General features: G+C 34.3%; 1 protein-coding gene across 1 annotated transcript in view; it reads left to right on the top strand.

The window, feature by feature from the left end:
• The first annotated feature begins 553 nt into the window (after positions 1-553).
• LOC125061804 (zinc finger protein MSN2) overlaps positions 554-23,418 on the top strand; it is a 91,200-nt gene continuing 68,335 nt past the window's right edge. The window contains exon 1 of the mRNA XM_047667404.1: positions 554-768. The gene's annotated coding sequence lies outside the window, so the exon portion shown is untranslated. The remainder of the gene's footprint in view (positions 769-23,418) is intronic.

Genomic DNA, 23,418 nt, shown 5'->3' with positions numbered 1-23,418 from the left:
AGAAGTTCAGTGACATACACACTCACAGAAGAATTATATATATAAAGATATATAGAGATATATAAAGATGTATATATAGAGATTATATATTTCAGGAATATAACCAGTTTTCGGTGTATATGTATTAAATACTAACGTGCTAACATTTTTTTTAGCCTTGGTTGTCAAAAACTTATCAGCCTTCTGATCTGTTGATCAGACATTACGTGATCTAATTTTAGTTACCCAAGTATTCGAAGGTTGCAATCGTAATGAACAAAGAAACTAGGCACCAAACATTAGTACGTGGCGTTTCGGTGAAGATACCTAGACAGATTACTGACCCAGTTGTAGAAAAGCGTGTGTTGCAAACCTTAAATTATTGACTAGATATTATACAAGTAAAATACAGCCTCGGAGCTACGTGCATACCAAATCGTAAGATCAAAGCACGCATAGGTACCTCACCCACACACGCGCAGCGCACACACGCGCAAACCACCAACACAAATAAAAGTATAATAAAAGTTACCAACAGAAGTACAACGTACGGTATTATTTGTTAGGAGGGAGGTAGAGGGAGAGGCTGACGCGCGAGGCAGCCAGTTTACCGTTGCAAGGCGCATTGTGCGGCTGGACGCCAGTCACCCGCGCGTCGCCGGCCCATAGAAGTACCGGCCTCCGCCTCAGGATCTATACACTTGTGTCACATGTATGGACTATAAAAGACAAAGTGCCCGTTCATTATTCAAGTGTTACTGTTTTATTATTGGATTCATCTCTACCACGGTATGTTTTCTATTTTAATAAACATTTTAATCTATCTTTGATTGGTCTATGACATTATATTCGAATTAAGCATTGGAAAGTTAATAAAGCTTTGAAAAGTCTTTTAACGATTTCACCCGAGAAAAGGTTTTTTCAATTCGACTTTTAATATATTTGGTGATTTGTAACTCTCTTGAACTAGTTTATTTCCACCTCATTAAATATTAATTGCTATACTCACGACGCGATTCGTGTATCAATTTGACATTCAACGCCATTTACCAGACAATTTGATCTTTACAGCTTTATTTTAAGCTTTTCCGGATTCATTGTATGTTAAAACTGAAGTTTTCGATCTATTATCGATTAAGTTTAGTTAAATATTTACACCCACGCTGTCACCGACACAATGTTTACCACGTCGACAAATTATGACCTAAAACTATTTAACCAAGGTAATGGTTTTAGATATACTTGTATTTGCTACTAAGGGCATACCAACCAGGAATTGACAACTCTATGGTCTGTCAGTCATATACATTCCACTGTATCCACCGCGAGGATAGATTACTCCAGAACCACGCTCTATTCAAAAATAAAATCCTCTAATCGTCACTTACCTGGGCAATTACTTCCTTGCAGACTGTCATTAAATATAACACATGATATTAACTAGGAATATAAGTTAAAAGAAGCCATTTTGGGACACATCATGGAGAACCCACATGCTTAATAATGTTGTTTATCTCAATTGGCAAGACGGTCTTTGGTTCGAGTTCGTCAACATAAATTATATATAATCTATATAAAAGCGCCTATTCGATTGGCTTGAATATGCCAAGCCAACACCCTTTATGTATTGAGACTACTATATAGTGATAATAATAATGAAACATGGATAAATAGAAAACTAAAATAAATTTAAAAAGTTCCCTGTGGCAGTGTACCTTTAATGTATTCCCTTGCTGTATTGGGATAATAATTTGTTGAAGCACCTGGTGGCACCTGTTCTATCTACCAACTTAAATGGTTTATTAACAACTCGAATCCCACGACCCAAGCAGTGGCGTAGCTAGGCAACCAAGGGCCCTGGGGAAAATTGAAAAATGGGGCCCCCTGCTGTGTAAACTGATTAGGTTTTATCAAAATATGAATATACAAATACATTAAAAATGCTAAGCTACTTAAGCTATTTTATGCACTGCAGGGCACTCGAACAACTGTGTTGTTTAATTCTTTCTTATAAATGCATCCAATCTCGAATTACAAAACGCACATATCACTATTCACTATCCGTCAAATGGACGACACTGCCAACCTACAGAAAGAATTTAGGGGAATTTCCTAGGCATAACTTTTGAATTTCTCTCAACTGAGTTGTCATGATTAAAGTGGGGTTGCAACCTGTCATATTTATTTTGAAAATGGGAGAAATTTCCAAAATTTCAGTTCGATCGAGGTTTCTGGTAAGGATTTGAGGGCCCCCTGACCTTGAGGGCCCCGAGGCACTGGCCTAGCCCCTAGGTAGCTACTCTACTGGACCCGTACCCCGAGAGTATCATACTCCAAAGGGAACCAAGTCAAAGTTGGAGAAAAGACTGTTACATTTTAGCCGTTTATTATTTTCCGCTCTGCTCTGCGGCCGTGCTTTTGTGCTACCAGTTGCATGCATGCATCCACTTGTGTTGGTCCCTAACAATGCCTGTTGGCTCCAATATGGCTGGAATGAGGTGCCGTCGAGGCCGGCGTTATAATAATAATTTATTGCATGAATATGATACAAAAATGTGTATGGAAAGTTTCTTGCCAGTTCTTCTTACCCGCTCTACGCCCTTGACTTGCGAACTGGTAGTAAATGTAAATTTTCAATTAATTTAACTTCTTTCTGACAATTCATAAGTGTACTTGTTTACCTACATGAATAAAGATATTTTGAGTTTGAGTTTGTATGGTGGTACAATCGTAAGTTCGCATACTCTACCACACACAAATATTTTGTCTTTGAAGGAAATTTACATTTTACATTATTAGTCATATGAATTAGTTAATTCTTATATTATTTAGACATAGACATAACATTTATTACTAACAAAAACACACACAAAATAACAATAATTAAAAAATATATATATAATGAAAACATTGTTTTTCCCTTTTTCCATTCGGTTCGTTTCTAATGTGAAAAGCGTGTGTGCTGTGGCTGTAATGGGCCCTGTCTTAGCGATATGCTGAGGAGCAGATCCACAGCGCTGGTCATTCTGCCAGAGACCACAGCAGCTAGTTTGCGCCTCGCAAAAAATATCGTACATATCAACTACACTGTCTCAACCACAATGTTTCGAGACTAGTATTGACCTAGGACATGATTTTATTAATTGAAAGTAGGAAATACAGTTAATATTATACATTGTACAAAGTAATTATTATCCATGTTCAGATAATTAAATATTAAGATGGAAACACGTAACATTAAATGAGTAATTCGTAATTATCTTCGAAGAAAGGCAAATTAAATGTAATTGATTAAGTTAATGTCTTCGATGGTCTAATGCGGTTAGCGCATTGTTGAAGACACAGCTGACTAAACGTTTTGCCATATAAAATCATTACAATATCGTTATTAAATCTTTTTTTTCTTCTTCTTAATCTACACGACTCTTGTGGGACCTTATACACACATTTTAAGTTAAGAAAATTCGTAAAATATATTTAATAATTTTTATTGACGTTTTCCTTTCGTAAATATTTGAACGTTTTTGTATATATATATGTATTTCATCTTTGGCTATATATATACCGGTCACAAGGATCTCCAGGTTATCGGGAGAGAGAGGGAAAGACTCTTTTTTGGTAACACAAAGAAGAAGGAGTTGTAGTTGGCTGAGAATTTACAAATTGTATTAATTTATCATCCAAACATTGTCGAGTAATTGATGGTAATATATGTGTATATATTTGACACGAGTAAAATCAAATGAAGTAACTTTATTTATTTAAGTTTACCACATCATACATAATACTATATCTAGGGTATATGTTACAAGCTTTTTTAAACATAAATGTTCCAAAAAATCTAGTAATTCTTATTGTTAAGCAAAAAAAATAGCGGATTAAGTATAAGATAGGCACTTAACAATGCTTTCTTTAAAATTGATCAGCCTCCTACCGAATATATACAGCTCCTTATTAAAACTGTTTAATCCATTAAAATCACGAAGAATTCGAAAGAGAGCCTGAACTCCTAGGTTGGTTTTTGCAGACGGAATTTGGAAAACTCTGCTGATTTTAAACCTTAGCGATGAATAGGGGATGACAATTTTTTTATGTAATAGGAGACAAACGGGCAGTAAGCTTATCTGATGTTAAGTGATGCCGCCCATGGACACTCACATTGCCAGAAGGCTCGCAAGTGCGTTGCCAGCCTTTCAAGAATTGGTACGCTCTTTTCTTAAAGGACCCTAAGTCGAATTGGTTCGGAAATACTTCAGTGGGCAGCTGGTTCCACATAGTGGTGGTGCCCAAAAATTATCTTAAAAAACGCTCAGTTGTGGAATAACAGACGTCAAGGTGATACGGATGGTATTTAGTAAGATTTAACTTAAAAAATTCTGTCACAAATAATTTTCTTAATTAACAAAATCGAAGCGATATTTGTGCTCGAAACTTTAAGTGCAAAGGATGAACGTATTAAAATATTAATTTAAAAACACTTATCTGTTAATGTGTATTAAAACAGAATATTATCTGTGTCATTTGTATCATAACCCAAAAATGATATTATGGCGATCTTTCGAAATTCCTTATTTTAAGCCTCTGACGCAAAAAGTTTATTGTTAATTCTAAAGTTCTTAATTTTTTAGTGTTTATTTGTAATGAGTTTCTTGTCTTTTTACTGATAATTTTTTTATATTATTAAAAAACAAAATAATCTATTTGAACTCGGTAAAGAACGACTTTTGATTTAATCATTTTTGTTAGAAAATCCAGTGGCGGTACAAATTTAAAAATGGCCGCTTGGCCGCAGATATCGTCCATTTCTTTGATTAATTTTTAATATAGATCAGACTTATGTGCCTGACACGTGTTGAATATAGGTTAAGAGTAAGGTTTTTTATCTTTGTTGTATGTTTTCGTTTCGGTTTCATTTATTTTTTAATAAGCAATTTAAAGAAATTTAAATTCCTTATAAAAAAGTGGGTTTTAATGTTAAGGCAATCAATAAAAACGATACGCTTTCTAAGGATTCAGAGTTACAAGCATGACCCACTAGGCGCACACTATTTTTGAACCATTTATTTTATTTTTGCTCCCAAACATCACACATGTTAGAAGGACAACCAGATATTTATTAATATTTGTTACTAGTAGACCAGCCAAGCGTTGCTGTGACTAAGGTTTTTGTTATATTACATAGTAGTAAACTATTCAAGGGAAACTGTAGGAGAACACCAGTCATGGGGACCACCATGCTTTATGGTGGTTATGCAATTAAATTGTAGTTTATGTGAAACGTTGGTACTTTCAACATAGCGCCATCTGTTAGACTTGTGACTATTAAATAAAAAACAAATATTTTGCAATAAAATAATATTGCAGGTATAAATTGAGATGTAAGCTATCCTATCTTTTAAGTTAGATCAAACTGCACACGGTGTGCAAATTTGATTGATATCGGTTCGGTAGTTTGGGAGTCCATAGCGGACAAACAACGTGACACGTAATTTATATATATTAAGATAGAAATGATATACACGTTTGGGAATGACATGAGAACTTAAGTAGCAGCAAACAGATCCATGTAACTTCCTTACAATAGCCCGCAATATCGCACACAACTCACGACTCTGTATTAAAGAAGCCGCGTCGGTCCGTCAAGAATCCGCTAATTTAAACTGTAAATACATAATTAAAAGGAATAAAGAAAACAACAATAAATAAATTAAGTTTTAGTTTATTATTGACGTTCGTAACACGATTCTTTGTGTTCGTCGGGCTCAATTCCTGCCATGAGTCATTTATTTGCGCAAAAAAACTGTGAACACCGATTACAAACAAAACATTACGACATTTTTAAAAGTTCACTACCCGTGTTAGGCACAGATTATTCACCTATTAAAATAAAATGTGTTTATTATGGAACATAAGATACATATGTATCACTTATTCCTTACGTCATTAAATTTAAATTTGTAGGCATCCCTACTCATCGGCAAAGAAGACAGAGGGTGTAGGCCGAGAGAAAAAGCCGACGTAAAAAACTCTCGGTACTCTTTTAAAAAAAAGGGGATCATGCAACAAATACTGAAGCCCAGATATACTTGAGGCCCAGGTCTAAAGGGTTGTAGCTGGTTTTATAAATTAATTGTTGTGTAAATTAAATTATTTGACAATGGGCCTATTTATATTATTTGACAAGATTGAACAAGACTAAACCATTTGAATTAGAGTCTGGCTAATGAAAGAAGATAACGAAAAAGCGCGGCAAATAAAAAAAAAATTTATGATTTCCCTAAAAGTTTGATATATTTTGTGGATTAAACTTAGTTGATACTTGATTTTATTTTATTATTTTTTACATTGATAGTAACTGTATTTCTATGAAATTAAATACTTTACGTATTTAGTCTTTTACTATTGATACTTAAAATGACTAGCATTGCATGGAAAACTAAAACTATATTTATTATAAAACACAATTTTATTCGGAATAATCAAATCCTGCGAAAGAAACGAAATAAAACAAAGTTTAGGCTATTATACCTGTTAACTATTCGGGAAAAATATATAATATAAATAAATTGCGTAATTGCATGAAGTATCAACCCAATGAATCATACTAACCTAAGAAATTCAATGACATTCTGTGTTGCCATCCGAAAGTTTTCAAATAATTCAATTATCTTCTTTGCCAGACTCTAGTGAGTTTTATTGCACATTATTAAGTGCTAAACAGTAAAAATAGTTCACAAGAACAGATTGTCTTCTTTTTAATAGAGACTGTAAGTGTTATTAGACATTATGTTAAATATCCTTTTAGTAAATTAGACTTAATTTACTTATTAGTAAGTTAGGCTAGATATTAAAGTCTGTGCAGAGACAATTTATAAAAAGATTGACTCGGGGAAACGATTATTATAACACTTTTATTATTTTGAATAACATTTATATTAAAAACAACTTTGGGTTCATTATTTTTAATAATTTAATTACTTAAAGATAAAAACATATTACAACAACAATCGAAGGTTATCGCGTTTATTGATACATACAGGAAGAGTTTCTCCTAGGACTAATTAAATGTTTTTATACGAAAAAATAATTAAAACGTAGGAAAAAATCACGGTTTAACCAACGTTACATCCAATTACCGCACTAATAGATTCATTTGTTCCATTATGCGTAAAGTCCTGGCTAACTAAGCTAGGCTAGCTCCTTCTATAAGTTCAAAAAATGGGCTTCATGTTACCTCACTGCTCCGAAAATTTCTATTCTATAAGGACTACGTAGGTGTTTGAGACTATATACTATATTCACTATATCAGACGACTCATTGGTCTAGTGGTTAGTACCCCTGACTGCGAATCCATGGGTCCCGGGCTCGACCCCGGCTGAGACGAACATCGATGTGATGAGCATTTGGTTTGCTTAGGTCTTGGGTGTTTAAATATGTATTTATATGTCTATCTATGTATGTATATCCGTTGCCTAGTACCCATAACACAAGCTTCACCAGCTTAGCATGGGACTCGGTCAATTGGTGTGAATTGTGTTTATAAAAAAAAAACTATATATACTATATGTAAACACATAAATAAATATAGTCAGCCATCTTACTCTCGTAACTTTGTAAATAAGTTTAATTCTAAACTGAAAAGTTTTAAATAAATTGCTGATACAAATGAAAATCTCGTGGTTTAAAATCACCAGACTTTTCCAAATGTCGTTTGCAAAAGGCAACCTAGAAGTTCAGGCACTTCTCATTCGAGTTCTTTGCGATTATAACTGGTTAATACTGGTATTACACTTACCCAGAGCTTCATATACATATTTGGTAGTGGGCTGATCAATATAAAAAAAGCTAAGTGTCTATCTGACACCTAATCCTCTATTGATAATAATTTTATTTAATATATATTTTAATTTTTTGTAATATATACTGTAGATATAGTATTATGTATGTGGTGAACTTTAATAAATAAATATCTTAAACTGTAAATATCGACGCGTTGAAGTCTTTTATACCGAGATATCGCTGACGCTATGGGCGTCGGGCGGCTTACAAATTGTTTTTTTACACGCTTTATATTAGCTTCACCTGTATGTATGTATGTAACCGACTCCTTCGGACTCGATTTTGACCCACTTTTAACGGCCAGATTTAATTCAAACTTTGCGCACCTGTCAAAGATTGATGACAATGCAATAATCCGAAAAAAAAAATGAAAATAATAAAAAATGTTTAACTAAAAAATAAATAATAGTTAAAAAAACTAAAAAACACGCTTTTAATGCACATAAAACTAAAAAGTGAAAAATAATTCCTAATTTAGGCTGAAAATGGTAATGAACAAAAAATACTGGTATTTTTGTAAAAAAGCGTGTGGCGCTCTGTGCCATATTTTTCGTCTATCACTTTTTAGTTTGATGTGCTTTAAAGCGTGTTTTTTAGTCTTTTTTAACTATTATTTATTTTGTAATATGGTTACATAGTATATCTTTTATCTATGAAAATACTAACGACATCCAAGTTTTCGTCAACCGCTGTCTTCGCCGTATTCTGGGTATCTATTGACCCGAGATCTCTAAGGAGCAAGCAGCAGCAGATCAAGCGACGCAAGTGCAAATGGATAGGCCATACGCTCCGAAGAGATCTCTATCGCATTGGTGCTTTATACCTGCCCTGCGATTCTGTAACTCACTTTTCGAACTCACACAGCGGTTTTCGCATCGGCGGTCGCTCTCAAATCAGTCGTGAAGCAGTGATTTTATGATTTGGCATTCTGATAAACAATAAACTACAGGCTACTGCTTCACGACTGATTTGAGAGCGACCGCCGATGCGAAAACCGCTGTGTGAGTTCGAAAAGTGAGTTACAGTATCGCAGGGCTGTAAGGAAAGTGGAAGCGTGGCTATTCCAAGCAAACCTGGCTTCGTACAGTTGAGAAAATGAGCCGGAAAGACTTGCAGGAAGGTACAATACGAGACTAGAGAATTCTCTAGAGACTCACTGTGGACTGCCATCTGCCCCATCTAGGGGTTATAGTACATTAAGTTATAAAATATCGTATAGGAAATAAATATGAAACCTTAAAAACCCCATTAAGCTGTAAATGCGTTCTGACAATGGTGACGCATGCGCCAATAAATAATATGTATTTTATTACTTCCATATTAATAAACGTGAGCGCATTCATGTGGAAAAGATTGAATAAGGAATATATGTTTTTTTTTATTGACATTTAAAACAATATATGCTATAAAATATAGCATACTGTCTGCGGGCGTGCAATTCTTAAGTTATTTTGTTCAAGGAGATAAATCTAAAACAGGAAATGGGAATCAGTTTTTTTAAGTATCAGGGGGAAAAGGAGGATTGCCAGAAGGTTCGCAAGTGTCTTTTCAGAATTGGTACGCTCTTTTCTTGAAGGACCCTAAGTCGAATTCGAAATACATCAGTGGTCATCAGGTCAAGCACCAAGTCATTGTTTAGAAGCGCGGCATCCAAAATTAAAATAGCCATGATGATCGCCAACCTTCGCAAGGAGATGGCACTATAAGAAGAAGATCAGTGGTCAGCTGGTTCCACATAGTGGTGCGCGGTTAACGTAAATGCTCAAATAATATACGGACGTCGAGGTGATATGAGTGGAATTTCGTATTCTACCGTACCTGCAGCTGAGTTTCATCATCGGACGTCGAGACAGAATACGAAATTCCACCCGTATCACCTCGACGTCCGCCGTTCCACAACTGAGCGTTTTTCAAAGCAGTTTTTGCCGCGCACCACCACTATGTGGAACCAGCTGCCCACTGAAGTATTTCCGAACCAATTCGACTTAGGGTCCTTCACGAAAAGAGCGTACCAATTCTTAAAAGGCCGGCAACGCACTCGCGAGCCCTCTGGCATTGAGAGTGTCCATGGGCGGCGGTATCACTTTACTATAAAACTGTTCTATAAAAAAAAATATTACATAATTTTAAATTTTTCCGACGTTTCGCGTGCTTTACAGCACGCGTGGTCACGGTGACAAAATAATTGTAAATTTATAATAAAACAAAACTTCAATCCGGTAAAAAAGTGTTTTCTTGTAATGTGTAAAAGTTATGTCAATAAATACTATGAACATTTTTATCGGTAAGTGACGAGGCGTGAAGGAAAACATCGTGAGGAAACCGACTTGCCTTAGACCCAAGTCGACACGTGTCAGGCATAGGCGGCTGATCTCTTGCCTATTACATTGACAAATCATGAAACAGATTTAGAAATCTAAAGCCCAGCCCTGCGATTCTGTAACTCACTTCTATGGCATTATGATAAACAATAAACTACAAGCTCCCACCTTTTCAGAATGCCAAATCATAAAATGACTGCTTCACGACTGATTTGAGAGCGACCGCCGATGCGAAAACCGCTGTGTGAGTTCGTGAAGTGAGTTACAGAATCGCAGGGCTGACCTAAAAGGTTGTAGCGCTACTGATTTAGAGACAAAAAATTACGAGACGCGACGTAAACAGAACGGTTAGTTGAATATAGAAACCGAACCGACTACAGTCTAAGTTTATTCACAGCGTCTAAAGATGGCATTAGAGGGTGTGGTTGGGCGTAACCCACATTGTTCACGCTCGCATCGTGAAACTTTGCCCTATGTTGAAAGGTTCAAGGAAATCTAATCATGACACTCATTTGCATACACCCCTAAGCTTAATAGAAAGCGCTTTCATTTGTTGCGACATTTTTTTTTTCTTGGACAATTCACACCAATTGATCTAGTCCCATGCTAAGCTGGTGAAGCTTGTGTTATGGGTACTAGGCAACGGATATATATACATATTATAGATAGATAGACATATAAATACATATTTTAAACACCCAAGACCTAAGCACAACACCAAATGCTCATCACATCGATGTTTGTCTCAGCCGGGGATCGAACCCGGGACCCATGGATTCGCAGTCAGGGGTACTAACCACTAGACCAATGAGCCGTCAATTCTTATTTTTTATTAATTTAAACTCTCAATCAGTGAGATTCGAACCCCAACCACCAATGTCTATGTACGTATTGAACACTCGCACGTACGAAGGAAAATATTGTAAGGAATTTTTTACGGAAAAATCACGAAGATGTGCAGCGTTTTTGTCGAAGAAAAGGGCGAGAGCGATTGAGACCGAATGAGAGAGAGTAAGAAGGGCGAATTACCTTATCGAAAAAATTTATGAAATATTAGTATTTTATATTCAATATTTTATATTTATATAAAATTCTCGTGTCGCGGTGTTTGTAGTTAAACTCCTCCGAAACGGCTTGACCGATTCTCATGAAATTTTGTGTGCATATTGGGTATGTCTGAGAATCGGACAACATCTATTTTTCATCCCCCTAAATGTTAAGGGTAGTCCACCCCTAATTTTTATTTTTGTAATTTTTAGATATTTTTTTTATGATACAGCCTTAAAAAATACAATCAACCCCTAATTTTCACCCCTCCACGATCAACCCCTATTTTTTATTATAAATGATATACATGGCAAAACGACGTTTGCCAGGTCAGCTAGTTATTATATAATTATCACGCAAAATCATCAAAGATCGAGAAATTATATCTATACATTGAATAATGGACGTGAAATGAATTTCACAAGTGAAACAAAGTCCAAGATACCGTTGGGCAATGGAGACGTAATTATCTATAAATAATATAAAGTTATGAAAAGTGTCATGAATCATACAACATACATTTGTATATGTCATTTTAAACTGTTGCTAGGTAACGTAAAGGTAGTTCCGGCTAATCACTTCATAATATATTCTCGACGTCCACTTTCCAAGCGGCTGCATAGAGATGTGGGGTCTCTGAATCTTCTACCGCATTTACCATGGAGAGTAAATTGTTATTGTTCATAGGAGTCCTGCAGCTGAGTTTTATCATTGGAGAAGGCAGAATACAAAATACCATCTGTATCATCTCGACGCGTTAAGGCAGTTTTTGCCGAACATCACCACTATGTGGAAACAGCTGTCCTTCAAGAAAAGAGCGTTCCCGCAACGATTTTGGTTGATTTTCAGCTCAACTTTAACTTTTATTAAGTTTTAGTATTTCATACTTCGCAACATATTTTAATTTATCAATAGACAACTTAATAGTTTAATTTATAATTATACTAGCAGCCCGGCCAAGCGTTGCTGTGGCTAAGGTTTTTGTTATATTACATAGTAGCAAACTATTCAAGGGAAACAGTAGGAGAACACCAGTCATGGGGACCACCATGCTTTTTTGGTGGTTATGCCATTAAATTGTAGCTTATGTGAAACGTTGGTACTTTCAACACAGCGCCATCTGTTAGAATTGTGACTATCAAATAATAAACAAATATTTTGCAAAAGTATCCTATCTTTTAAGTTGTGCAAATTTGATTGATATCGGTTCGGTAGTTTAGGAGTCCAAAGCCGACAAACAACGTGACATGTAATTTATATATATATTCAGATTTATATTTACTAGCGGCCCCTACAGATATTGACACACGTTTTAAAAACAAAAATTTCGAAAAACAAACAAAAATATATCTATTTGAATTCTCATCACAGTTGTTTAGCAGTTTAATTAAACAGAAGATATATATATTACTATGTAGCTTAAGAAAATTGTAATTATATATTGGTGTGTTGTAAATAAATATTAACAAACAAAAGCCTCCTCCAAAGCATCCCACAATTTTTTTTCTTATACAAATTAATTCAAATTCAAAAATCATTGATTCATATAGGTAACACAATGTACACTTATGAACGTCAAAAAAAAATACATTAAATGCTTCTAATTTTACATTTACTACCAGTTCTCCAATCAAGGGCGTAGAACGGAAGAGAAGAACTGGCAATAAACTCTCTGCCACTCTTTTTGATCGCCAAGTTTTTTGTTTTACACAACGTTTGTAAGGAGCTGCAACCACTACATCATGTTCCACACGACATCTTAAGTTATTAATAAAAATAAAATAAATTAAAAACAAAGATTTGTCCTCTATCTATATATATAAAAATGAAACCCGTTTTCCGTTGTCACGACATAACATGAAAACGGCTTGACCGATTTGTCTGATTCTTTTATTATAATATTCCTTGAAGTACGGGGATGGTTCTTACGGAGAGAAAAATTAAAAAAAATTGAGTGATTAAGTCTAAAAACAACATTTTTCTATATTCCCATACAAAATATTCGTAATAATATTTAAAGGCAATTTGAACTTTAATACCATTTCATAAAGTTCAAGTGTTAGTGGAGGGGTTCCGGGAAGGTAAATTTTTATTTTTTGACATAATGTATTTGTTATCTTATCAACTTTCTTTTTTTTATCTTACTAGCTAGATCGGTGTCCTGAATAGCACAATAAGTATTTAAAAAAAATAAAGAAGCGACTGTTAGGCGGTACGATGTTCGCCAGGCCAGCTAGTCTAATTATAATAATTAAACAAATTAGGAAAAATAATTGTCAAATAAGCTAGGCACGATTACAGGTGAATCAAAGTGAAATGACCGTTCGTGGATGCCTTGACCCTTGCAAGACGGAAGACTGTTATTCAGTCAGGCGAGACCGACTCCTGCGTAGAAAATGGCCGTCCTTGGTTTCACAATTAACCTTTGACCTTGAAAATGTATGCTTGTTAAATTTGTTGTTCGATTTTTTGAAGTTATACTTCTTTTGGCGCGTTAGGGAAACATGATGAGAGTATTTTTACGATGCGCGCACACAAAAGACCGATATCATGAAATCAGACACAGGAGGCTGATCACCTACTTGCATATTAGATTGAAAAATCATAAATCAGATACAGAAATGTGAGAATCTAAAAATGTTGCCACTGAATTATTTTAGTAGCAACATTATAATAATTTAATCATTGTATTAAACTAGTTTTGTTTAAAAATATTTTACATAATTTTGAATAAAACCAAAATATAACATTTTCTAATCTACTTTCTACATGGCTCTGGTCTTGGATAGGATTATAACTAAATATTATCGGAAGTATGAGCTACATATCATTTCCCTTTCCGTACAGTAACCAGTTTTTTAGGCAAATAACATAGTTCCCGCGAGAGTACATAGGTTTTTGACTGCAATTAGGCTGAAAGAATACGTGTTCTTGGTATCATCCAATAATTTATTAAATTGTTTGATTAATTAAATAGTAAACAATGTAAGTGTTGTATAAAAAAAAACATGGCGATTAAAAAGAGTGGCGGAGAGTTTATTGCCAGTTCTTCTCTTCCGTTCTACGCCCTTGATTTGAGAACTGGCACCAAATGTAAAATTAGAAGCATTTATATGTATTTCTTTACAGACATGTCATAAGTGTACAAAGTGTTACCAATATGATTAAATGATTTTTGAATTTGAATTTGTAATATAAATGAAATTGTTATTAAAACCTAAACATAACAATCAAATATTTACAATTGTTTTAACCTACATAGTAATAATATAATTAAAAATTAGTAAAAAGAAAATTAAAACAAATTCAAAAAGTTTAGTCCCTGTGTACCTTTAATGCATTTCCTCCCGATACTTATTCTACTACTACTTATTCTTTAATAAGCTGTGAACCTCACGGCCTAAGAGTCTCTAGTCCAAAGGAAACAAAGTCGAAAATATGTAGTTATATCAGTAGAATCTTCAAAATCAAAATTGGCAAAGGATTTTCTGTTTTTGAAGTGAAACTTCTTTAGAATCGTTGTGATTCGGATGCAACGGAAAAAGCGACAGTAAAAAGAGACAGACACATACATTAATAGGATTTGGCGTGGGAGAGAGTGAGATAGGAGGCATTATACAGTGTATAAACTTAAAATTAGTGTGTATTTGATCATTTTCTGAAATAAAAAAACCAGATGTGCAAAAAATTAAATAAGTAAGTCAAGTAAGTAGTTCATAGTTTATTTATATAATATCATTAATTATAGAAACTTTTTGAAGTGAAAACTTCTTACTACCTTAATTTAAAATTTTCTTAATTTAAAGTTTATACACTGTATAATGCTTCCTATCTCATTTTCTCCCACGATGGGCTTGTGAATTTATTTCAAACTTTTATTATATTAGTTATTACCAAATAAAGATTGATATTAAATTTATAAATTAAAATTTAACATTAAAAAATGTTTTTTTTTAAGAAAAGATCCTACATTTAGATAGAGAAAAAGTCTAATTTACATATTTTATTTATAATAACTTTGTTTTTGAAGGTTTCACTTGTACCACGTGTGAATTGGACACATGATTTTTTTTTTGGTTATATTCTATTCTGGGTTTTCTCCACCAGGTTGTGAGTTTAGTAACATTGGGGTTCTGTCATCCGCCATTCGATGTCCCAACAACTTGAGTCTGTTGCATTATTGACGATGTTGGCGTCAATCTTATAGCGTCATCTCCTTGCGAAGGTTGGTGCTTTGACAAAACCATTGTCTAAAGTTTTTCAACCAAGACGTGCATGGTCAGGTCTCCTTACCTGCCACATTGCCTTGTATGATTAGTTGATGGTTGGTGTCGTCAGGGATCTTATAAAGTAGCGTTACAAAGTCAAAGTCAAATCATTTATTTCAATTAGACCATCGAAAATGGCACTTTTGAACGTCAAAAAAAATATAAAGAAGATTCTAGTTGCCCCTTCCAAAAGGTAGTTTCGTGTGGAGAAGAATGGGCAAGAAACTTCACACTTACTCTTTTAAAATAGGTTTACAATATTTTGTTACAAACAGGCACAACATGTGTATTAAATAAAAATCATGCAAGATATATCGGCCTTTGGACCGCCAAGTTATAGCGCCACTGTATTATTATTATTACCGATTAGGATATAGAATCTTTGTAAGAATAACAATTTTAAAATTGTAATACCCCAAGGCCCTGTTCGGGTCCGGAGAGCCATAGCCAAGACCGACCTAGATCAGAGCTTTCAAACCGGTTTAACCTAACTTATATTAAGATTTGTATTCTATAATCTTCGTGCAATATTCGTGCGTGACATAGACATTTGATTGTTTTATCTGTGATGTTTCGCGCTTTTTTATTATCTACTAATTATCACGTGAACTTCAACACAATGTTTGGTGGTTTTTGTCGAGTTATAGAGACAAAATACCGCTAGAGACGGTTATTGCTCTTTCCGCAAGAAATTATCATGTATTCAGTACAACATTTTGTTAGTATAATTAAAGATTTCTTATTTTCTTTCGTAATTTGTAGTTGCATGGGCCAAAACTGGGGCGTTGGGTATTTTATGTTTATTAATGATAGAAGTGGTGTCATTTTCAGTCATTTAGCGCATGTCAATTGTCACTGTCAAATAACTTATTTGACGTATAAAGAGACGACGACGACTGTTAAGCAAGTCGTAAATTTATATCTTGCGTTTATTAAGGGTATGTTCCGATATACACTGCGACCACTGTACAGAGTACCGTCAATTTAGTATACTGTGAAACCGTTTCTCTATAGCCAGCTATACTGGTTACAATTTAAAACGGAACGCAGTCCAGTATACTAGTCAGCTTCGTTTTTCGACACAGTTTTCAAATGAGTGCATCAAAGTTTTTCAATTCAACAAGAAAAACTATTATTGGAGTATTATCGCATTAAAAAAATCTATATTAATATTAACTGTCAATTGAATTAATACTACAAAGAAAGTAAGTTAGAATTTTAAATGTTTGTTATTAAACTGTAAGTTATATCAGCCGTTAGGCATTCAAGTGGTTTTGATTGATCACGTGATCAAAGCACTGCGAGTACCTTACCTCGAAAACGCCAGTGCTCGCAGTAGAAGTATAGCGGGGATTTGTGACGTCATATATTTCCTAGGACGCTGCGGCTGTATACTGCAGTCCATAGCGGAACAAATTTTTGAACAGTGGGAGCACTATACAGTACTCGCAGTGTATATCGGAACATACCCTAAGTTAATAAATTTACCCTCCTAACCGACAATTGTCACTTTGACAATTTACTTTCATTACCTCACAGATAATGTAGTTTCCAACAGCTATAATATAAGACATAGAGAATATATGTTTTTGTCTATGGCAGCCATGGTGACGGTGCTCTGTTTACTCCATATTATATAATAAGTATAAAGAGGGCTTCGTAAGCTAAAATCCTATTAATGTTTTTTATTTAATATATTTTATCCGATTTTATTACTAATGCAAAATATTCCACCTAGGCCCTGACTAATATATTATCTACCTATAGTGCTTCCACCTGCCTCCCTGTTCTGTGGTTTCCCGCCAATTCATTCGTTCAAATATTAAAACATAGACAAAGAATAGACGACACAGATTAAAAATATATTCGATATAATCGCTGAATCGACGAGTGTTTTACGAATGATATGAAAATACAAGTATAATTTTATAGTAATTTAGAATTGAATATGGACACGTCTTATATTGAATTATTCACGTCAGAAAGCGTTATCAAGACCACATTAGCAGAGCTCTAGCGGGAGCCGGTTTGTGGTGAAAGTAATAAATTACGTTCGCCAAATTTTGATTGATAGACACAAATAAAATATTTTTTACTCGTGTAATAATAATACAGTGAACAGCGTTGGCCTAGTGGTATGCGCGTGCGACTCTCATACTGAGGTCGTAGGTTTATAACTTAACTTAACTTAAGTATAACGCTAACGTCTAACGTCTAACGCTCTTTTTGAAGTTATACTTCTTTAGGCGCGTTATGAAAAATTGATGAGAGTGAAATTTTACGATGCGCGCGCACCGTGACACAAAATTAACAGAATGAAGTTAGTTCTAGGTGGCATGAAAATCGATAATAACGATGTTCAAGTTGTATATTCTAGTATTTTTATATTTAGAACACGTGTTTCGTAACAGTACCTACAATTAAACAGTGTGAATAAATAGATATTATTTTGGTGTTTTTATTCAATCAATTTCATATACGACGGTAATAGTATTTACTAATAATAATTTTATTGATTAATTTTAATATCGTTAATCACTAGGTACTGCATTTTAGTTATTTTTTTTCCATACGCCAAAGAAGTATAACCTCTAACGCGTGTACATTAGTACACACACTCTTTTTTTTTTCTGTCTCAGCTTTTGGAAGGAAGCTGGCTTAAGTCAGGACTTAAGAACGGACTAAGTGCCGAAACTGAGGTTATACATTTTACAAATCAATTTTTCTTGCATCGATGTCTCGACAATAAATTATGGATCGGATTAAATTTATCACTGAATTTAATTGATTTCGTTATAAATAAAATGTTCATAAGAGATTTGTTATTCCGTTTTCTCTTTTACTTTATCTAGCATCTTAATTACTTAATTGTTGTGGAATTTTAGTGCAACAAAAATTTGGCAAATTGTATAAATTAGCTTAAGTAACGTGAATATAAAGTTTTGTTAAGAATTCTTGTTATTTGTGTTTGCGTAAATTGCAGGCGTAGCTGTAGTAATAAACTAATAATAAAAATAAAATAATACAAACTTTATGACAAAAGGGTTCTAACTAGAAATTATTACGTTGTACATGTTAAATGTTTAAAACAGTTTGAAAAAAAAACAAATTTTAGTTCTTACAAGATATTATTACTATTATTTATGACTATTTCTTACAAGATATTAAGTATGAGTGAATGTGTGAGTGTGTGAATGGGTGTGTGTGTGCATGCATTTGAGAGTGTAGCTAAGAGTTGTTATAAGCGTTATTCAGCGTAATCTTTATGTGATTTGTGAGTTTGTATCTGGATAGTTTGACTATTGCGGAATCCATAGATTGGGAAATATTATTATGATGAAAGGGGCCCCTAAATAAACCATGCCATCCCATGGGCCCCAGCTGTCTAAAACTATACAGCTGACAGGGCAAAATCTCCTAAAACAAGTAGGATATATATTGCTAGATTTAAGTATGAGGGTGTGCAATTTTTTAATCAATTACCGTCTAAAATTCGTAATATTAGCGCGTTTAACCAATTCAAAAGGGCATTAAAGATACATATCAGAATGAGCCTAGACTAAAATTGGGACGGCTGATGGCGACGTGTATCTCGAATATATATTAAGTTTCTCATGTAAAAATACATTTAATTTTTGTAGAAATAAAGTTCTTTAAACATTAAACATTAGATTTCTTTCATTTGCAATAATTTTCTGTAACTTGGTAGATTTACCATCATGATTTGATTTTCTCTTTAAGAGAAACACATCAGCCTTGCGATTCTGCAACTCACTTTTCGAATAAGGAGGGAGCTTGTAGTTTATTGTTTATCAGAATGCCAAATCATAAAATGACTGCTTCACGACTGATTTGAGCGCGACCGCCGCTGCGAAAACCGCTCTGACAGTTCGAAAAGTGAGTTACAGAATCGCAAGGCTGAACATTGAACAGAACAAAAGCCAAGAGCATATTAGTTTGTTATTATTATTTAGGTGAAGCTTGAAGGAATATTATTAGTTGCGAATATTTACTCTTTGTGTAAGTCGTTATAAAGCAAGAAAAGGTAAAGCTAAACGGAAAAGCACATCTTAACTTTTCATATCTTCTATATAAAATTCTCGTGTCACAATGTTAGTTACCTTACTCCTCCGAAACGGCTTGAGCGATTTTTATCAAATTTTATATGCATATTCAGTAGGTCTGAGAATCGGCTACTGTCTATTTTTCATACCCCTAAGTGATAAGGGTTGTCCACTCCTATCATTTATTTTTTGGACGATATTTTTTTTTATAATGTGCCATTAAAAAATACATACAACCCTAAATTTTCACCCCGCGATTGACCCCTATTTTTTATAATAGTAGATAGTTATTTTTATTGAACTAAAAAAGTTTCCTAGAAATAATATGCAAAACAACGTTTGCCGGGTCAGCTAGTCTACATATATAAAAATGAAACCCGTTTTCCGTTGTCACGACATAACATGAAAACGGCTTGACCGATTTGTCTGATTTTTTTAAATAATATTCCTTGAAGTACGAGGATGGTTCTTACGGAGAGAAAAATTAAAAAAAATTGAGTGAAAAAGTGTAAAAACAACACTTTTCTATATTCCCATACAAAATATTCGTAATAATATTTAAAGGCAATTTGAACTTTAATACCATATCATAAAGTTCAAGTGTTAGTGGAGGGGTTCCGGGAAGGTAAATTTTTAGTTTTTGACAATGTATTTATTGTATTATCAACTTTCTTTCTTTTATCTCACTAGCTAGACCGGTGTCCCGAATAGCAGAATAAGTATTAAAAAGAATAAAGAATCGACTGTTAGGCGGTACGATGTTCGCCAGGCCAGCTAGTAGTTTATAGAATCTTAATACATTTCTGAAATAAATACAGACAATCTATAAATGTTAAATAAAATGAAACACTGATTCTGTTGTCTGCATACGGAATGTAGGTAGTAATTTAGTCGTTTTATTTCCGCGTCCAATGCCATTGAAGGACATTTTGTTATTGGAGCAGTGCTAGAATATATTAAGATTCAAAAATAGATATTATAACCATATAATTAAAGCACAATTTGCCTTGATCAGTTTTATTTAATGCAGTCCATAAATATTTTGACACAAGCCGAAAGTATAATGTGTTCCGCGTTATAGGAAACGCATTGTAGGAGTATTTTCATAACGCGCTTGTATGACCCTATATAACGCGTTATGTACAAGATTCACGTTTAAATTTTCTATTTAAAGGGGATTTACGGCGAATTTTAAGAAAAAGCTATGTTATGAACGAAATAAGTAAGTACAAATCATGATAAATGTCACAGTACAGAAATATAATGTATGGAATCCCCGCGTTATATGGGGGAATACCCGTGTTATACGAGAGTCTGAAATCGGAGACCGTCAGTCTCGTGATCCATGTCTTGTCCTGTGCCAACAATATCCTTCTACCAACACGCCGTTACCTTGGATTTTACCCATAATTAATTGAAGGAGGTGGTAGCGGTCATGGCACGCGGCCAATCAATTAAAAACAATCTTAAAGAGTTTAAAACAATTGTTCTAATTACGTAAGCACTATAGGAGAAGGGGGGGCTTTGTCTTTGATTTTCTTCTTTCGTGATTACGTCAACAGTAATTAACTTTTTACATATATTACTCACACATTGTCCATGCTTGAAAACGAAATGCATTTCGAGGATTCCTACAGAAAATTAATACGTATATGTACTATTATTTTTGATTGCTTACTTTGCTGACAAGAGGAAGGAGGGGGGATAACTAAATACTTGAAGGGCCCCGAAGGTGTTGCTGGGCGCAAAATCGAAACCGCTTATAAAATAGTTCAGCGTAATAGGTGTAAATATTGAAATTGGCACTGTTAATCACCAATATAGAGCTCTTAACAAAAACTTGGTTTAATCGAGCTGTAGAGCGTGGGATTGCAATACTGACGCGTACAGTCAGCAAAATCAGTACTTCTAATTCAACTTAGACTCTTCAAGAGCGTACCAATTCTTAATAAAGGGCAAATCTGAAATTGAGTGTCCTTGGGCGCGTATCATCAGGTGTGCCTCCTGCCCGTTTGCCCCCTGTTCTATAAAAAAAGAGCGTACGGGCAAACAATTGAGAGTCTCTATATCACATCAGATGAGCCTCCTGCCCGTTTGCCCCCTGTTCTATAAAAAAAGAGCGTACGGGCAAACAATTGAGAGTCTCTATATCACATCAGATGAGCCTCCTGCCCGTTTGCCCCCTGTTCTATAAAAAAAGAGCGTACGGGCAAACAATTGAGAGTCTCTATATCTCATCAGATGAGCCTCCTGCCCGTTTGCTCCCTGTTACATAAAAATCCAATGGATGGTATGTGGGCACTTGCTCGTACGGTGAAGGAAAACATCGTGATCTACAGCTGATCTACCTGATGTTAAGTGATACCTACATCTGATATTAAGTGATGGCCCATAGACACTCACAAACCAGAGGGCGTGTACGTTGCAGGCGTTTTAAGAATTGGTACGCTCTTGGACCCTAAATCGAGATGGTTCACACCTGAACCTCTGAACAATTCTCTATAATTGTTTGATGACATAACATTTGGATTAGCTTTTACATTTTTGTTATTACATATTATTATTTTTAATTTTTTTTAGATTTAATTTTATTTTAGTTACATGTTATTTTGAGTTTTTTTTGTTAATTATTTATGCACTTCGTGTACTTCAGGTGTAGGTGTTTCTTTTTTTATTGCTCCATATTAGGGTTGCCTGGAAGAAATCGCTTGTTAGAGATGAGGCCGCCTGTTGCATAAAAACTTATGTAACCTGTTTTTTTATATCTATGTTTTGTATAAGGTAACGAAGTGTAAATAAATAAATAAAATTAATATTAGTATTCTGTGAAAGTATTATGCTGACCGTACACATTTTATTAATCGCTTGTAAGTACTTTTCCAGTGTTCTGTGCGACCTTCAGATTTTAGCGCGTTTATTTGTGTATAGTTCTCATTTAGTTAACGACAATATACAAAGTAATATAAAATATTAAGTAAATCACATATTTGTGCCTGCGTGTGTACATATACACACATATTTAAATTAAATTTAACCTGGCCGTAAAGTACAAATTTATTAATACTCAAATATTTATTATTTAAACGTTGCTCAGCTAATTTAAAGCCCAATTAGTTAACGACTAATTAAATAAAGAAGAAAACAAAGTGGTTTAAGTAATCGTTAAAATATAAGCTGAGCTATTTATAACATTTAACCTATTTTAATTACGTATTCTTTAATTTTAATTGTCCGTTGAGTGAGAAAGAACAAGGGCGTAGAGCTTGCCAGAAGAACTGGCAAGAAACTCTCCGCCACTCTTTTTATTCGCTAAGTTTTGAGTCGTACAAATTGTTTGAACTGGAGCAAATCAATCCCAAGGATTAGGATTATTTAAGTATTCGTCAAATTTATAAAAAGCGTTATTGATTAATTTTCGTTTAACGAGGGCTTGAATTTATTTAGTGATAATTCTCTAATTTCGCTTGGAAGTTTGTTGTAAAAACGAATACAATTTCCATATAAGGAGTGGTTTATCTTCTGGAGCCTGGTTGGTCGTACGCTTAGATTAGTTCTGTTTCGAGTATTGTACTGGTGAAAGTCATTTGTTTTAAAGTAGTTTATATTCTGCCCGTTTGTTCTAAATCGTATATCGTCGCTGTAGAATGATAACCTCGTATGTCCAGAGAACCAAACATAGCAGCCCTGCGATTCTGTAACTCACTTTTCGAACTCACACTCACACACAGAATGCCAAATCATAAAATGACTGATTCACGACTGATTTGAGAGCGACCGCCGATGCAAAAACCGCTGTGTGAGTTCGAAAAGTGAGTTACAGAATCGCAGGGCAGGACACAAAAAATGTTTCATTTCGTCAATGTTCATTAAAATATTATTGTCTTTTTGTCCATTTGGAT

Source organism: Pieris napi, chromosome 24 (assembly GCF_905475465.1).
Source record: "Pieris napi chromosome 24, ilPieNapi1.2, whole genome shotgun sequence".
In the NCBI taxonomy this organism is placed as follows: domain Eukaryota; kingdom Metazoa; phylum Arthropoda; class Insecta; order Lepidoptera; family Pieridae; genus Pieris; species Pieris napi.
Note: the sequence above shows the minus strand (reverse complement) of the source record. Positions and strands in the feature narration are given on the sequence as shown.